A 3,801-nucleotide genomic window follows, 5' to 3' on the forward strand; every position below is an offset into this window, starting at 1 on the left:
GCCTATGTGGATAAGCGAGTTCTATGCACACTAAAAATGGCCACCGACCGTGAACCCCCAGCACGTGGCAGCGCTCGGATATGTAGTGAGATACAATATGGCATACATTTCACAGTTCAGGGGGCAATGCTGAAGGAGCGTCACAATCCCCTAGCTCAATTACATTGGGATAAGCGAGGTCTATGCACATTACGGTATACCGAGCTGGATCGCTTAGCAACCTGACAAAATGGCCGCCGACCGTGAACTCCCAGCACGTGGCAGCGCTCGGATATGTAGTGAGATACAATATGGCATACATTTCACAGTTCAGGGGGCAATGCTGAAGGAGCGTCACAATCCCCTAGCCAAAATACACAGGGGAGGGATAAGCTACTGTAGGATTGCATACAGTATTACGGTACACCGGACTCAATCGCATAGCACACTGTCAAAACGACCACTACCCATGAACCCCCACCTCCTGAACCCCCACCTCGTGGCAGGCAGCAGTTGGGTATGGAATGAGAAATGGCATAAGCTGTGCAGGCTACGGGGCGATGCTGAAGGAGCGTCACAATCCCCTAGCTCAATTACATTGGGATAAGCGAGGTCTATGCACATTACGGTATACCGAGCTGGATCGCTTAGCAACCTGACAAAATGGCCGCCGACCGTGAACTCCCAGCACGTGGCAGCGCTCGGATATGTAGTGAGATACAATATGGCATACTGTACATTTCACAGTTCAGGGGGCAATGCTGAAGGAGCGTCACAATCCCCTAGCTCAATACAGTATCTCACGCTTACAGTATCTTACAGTATACGCTTACAGTATCTGTGTATTTTGGCTAGGGGATTGTGACGCTCCTTCAGCATCGCCCCGTAGCCTGCACAGCTTATGCCATTTCTCATTCCATACCCAACTGCTGCCTGCCACGAGGTGGGGGTGAATAAAAAAAATAATAAAGTGTGAAAAAAACTACAGTAACATGCATTAGTACTTAAGGAATCGAACCCTGGACTCTGAGTATAGGAAGCAAAACACTTCACCACTTCGCCGCAGACAAATGTATAAATCCGTTGGTTTTGATTATGCTGTAATGGCTACGGGATTAAGACGATAACATACTGTAGAAAATTCCTAATCTTGAGAGGCAATAGTGAACTTGTAACACACATCCATTTGCGACAGTGTACACTACTGGTTTTACAGTACTGTGTTTTGTCTGCGGGACTCGGACGCTCACATACAGTATTCATAAAGTATTGTAGATGGATCATATACTGTATGCTGTACTACTGTATTTGCGTCGGTGTCGTACTGTATATACTGTACAGTACTGTATTAAATAATGCAGCGTAATGAGTACAGTATTTGCTGTATGCAGCGTAATGAGACGCCTTAGTAAAGTAGTCCTTATTATGTATGTCAGTATTGTATTTTACGGGAGACCACACGCATGCGCAGTGGTGATTGTAAAAAGCGACATCTGGTGGCTGATCGCAGGTATTACACGTAAAGGTAACGCCAAACGTCAAATGTCTGTCTCCGTGCGATTAGATAGCCTCTCTGTGGCTATGCGCGCCTCGCTACGCCACAGTGCGCTGCGTATGGTCGAACGGGCCAACCGCCGCGGCCACTCAAGATAAAGGTGGCTACATCTGTACCTTGCTTTTTTCTAAGAAACAATGAGTGGCTTAAAAGAATAGTCTCTTTTTGACAAACAAAAAGGTCAACAATTAATTGCAGGTTTTTGTTTTTTTCTTTCTTCTTGGTCTGTATGCTTAAGTTGCACACAGTATGAGACAAGTCTTTATTTCCAGCTATTAGAAAAGTTAAAACTCTATAGGAACCCATAAATCTTGGCACTGAAATTTCCAAATATGCATACTTGGACCAAAAATTGACCTTAAGGAAACATTTTAGCTATGCTATAAATAATTTTTTTAAACAGTTATGGTATTTTTAAAATGTAACATCTTTTTTTCCAGCTTATTGCATTTTTTTATTAAATAATTTGAGTTTTACTTTAAAAATGGTAAAATCTGAATGAGAAGACCTTAGGCAGATGGCTCGTTGGTCTAGGGGTATGATTCTCGCTTCGGGTGCGAGAGGTCCCGGGTTCAAATCCTGGACGAGCCCATCTCTTCATGTACTTTTAATATCTGATAGTATTTAATAGCATTTTAAAATACTCACTAATGTATACAAACAGTTTTACTTACAATTTCATTAATATACATAAAAAAGACATGCACAGTGGGCTCGTTGATTCTTGCTTAGGGTGCGAGAGATCCCCGGTACAAATCCCGGATGACCCCATCTTTTAAAGGTATATACTTATGCATACTTAGTAAAATGTCAACCATTTGGTGGTATATTGGGTAAACTATAGATTCCATTTTGTCTAAGTAACCTTGAGTGGCTTAAAAGTCTAATTTTGACAAACAAAAAACTGTCAAAATGAAATTACAGGTTTTTCTCTTACCTTTCTTTTTACTAAATAACCCTGAGTGGCTTAAAAGAATAGTATCATTATGACTAACAAAAAGATCAACAATAAATTGCAGGTGTTTATTTTGTCTTTCTTCTGGGTCTGCATGCTTGAGTTGCACACAGTATGTGACAAGTCTTAGATTCCAACTATCAAAAAAAGTCCAAACTCTATTGGGACCTCTAAATATTGGCACTGCACATTTCTAATATACATACTTGGATAACAAGTAACCTTAAGTTATTATTTTTGCAATGCTACATACACATTTTTTGTTTTAAGTTGTTATGTTATTTTTAAAATGTTTCATCTTCATTAAATGAAATTGTGTGTTTTCTCCAGTTATTTGCATTTTTTCTTAAATAATTAGAGTTTTACTTTAAAAATGTTAAAAACTGAATAAGAAATTATTTGGCTAGTGGCTTGTTGGTCAGGGTGTATGATTCTTGCTTCGGGTGCAAAAGGTCCCAGGTTCATATCCTGGATGAGCCTGTTTTCTCAGGTTCTTTAAAAGTGCTTAGTTCAATTATCTGATAGTATTTTAAAATACTAATGTATTCCAACAGTTTCACTTCCAATTTCATTAGTTTACATGAAAATACATGAACAGTAGGCTCGTTGGTATAGGGGTAGGATTCTCGCTTAGGGTGCGAGAGGTCCTGGGATTAAATCGCAGACGAGCCCATCTTCTCAGGTTCTTTTAAATACCATGGTTCCATTATCTGATTGATGTCAATTGCCTGAGTCAAAAGCATCAAGTGAATTTTTCTTTTGCCAATCCATAAAAAAAAGTATATACTTATGCATATTTAGTAAACTGTCAACCATTTGGTGGTATATTGGGTAAACTGTAGATTCCATTTTGTCTAAGTAACTTTGAGTGGCTTCAAAGAAGTCTCATTTTGACAAATAAAAAACAGTCAAAATAAAAATTCCAGGTTTTTCTCTTACCTTGCTTTTTTCTAAGAAACAATGAGTGGCTTAAAAGAATAGTCTCTTTTTGACAAACAAAAAGGTCAACAATTAATTGCAGGTTTTTGTTTTTTTATTTCTTCTTGGTCTGTATGCTTAAGTTGCACACAGTATGAAACAAGTCTTAGGTTCCAGCTATTAGAAAAGTTAAAACTCTATAGGAACCCATAAATCTTGGCACTGAAATTTCCAAATATGCATACTTGGACCAAAAATTGACCTTAAGGAAACATTTTAGCTATGCTACAAATAATTTTTTTAAAATGTTATGGTATTTTTAAAATGTAACATCTTTTTTCCAGCTTATTGCATTTTTTTTATTAAATAATTTGAGTTTTGCTTTAAAATGGTA

At 38.6% G+C, this 3,801-nt stretch overlaps 1 non-coding gene across 1 annotated transcript; it reads left to right on the plus strand.

The window, feature by feature from the left end:
• Positions 1-2,053: 2,053 nt before the first annotated feature.
• TRNAP-CGG (transfer RNA proline (anticodon CGG)) lies at positions 2,054-2,125 on the plus strand. Its single transcript has one exon. It is a non-coding gene; the product is annotated as a tRNA-Pro (tRNA).
• Positions 2,126-3,801: the final 1,676 nt, after the last annotated feature.

The sequence above is a fragment of the Pseudophryne corroboree genome, unplaced genomic scaffold (genome assembly GCF_028390025.1).
Source record: "Pseudophryne corroboree isolate aPseCor3 unplaced genomic scaffold, aPseCor3.hap2 scaffold_1611, whole genome shotgun sequence".
In the NCBI taxonomy this organism is placed as follows: Eukaryota; Metazoa; Chordata; class Amphibia; order Anura; family Myobatrachidae; genus Pseudophryne; species Pseudophryne corroboree.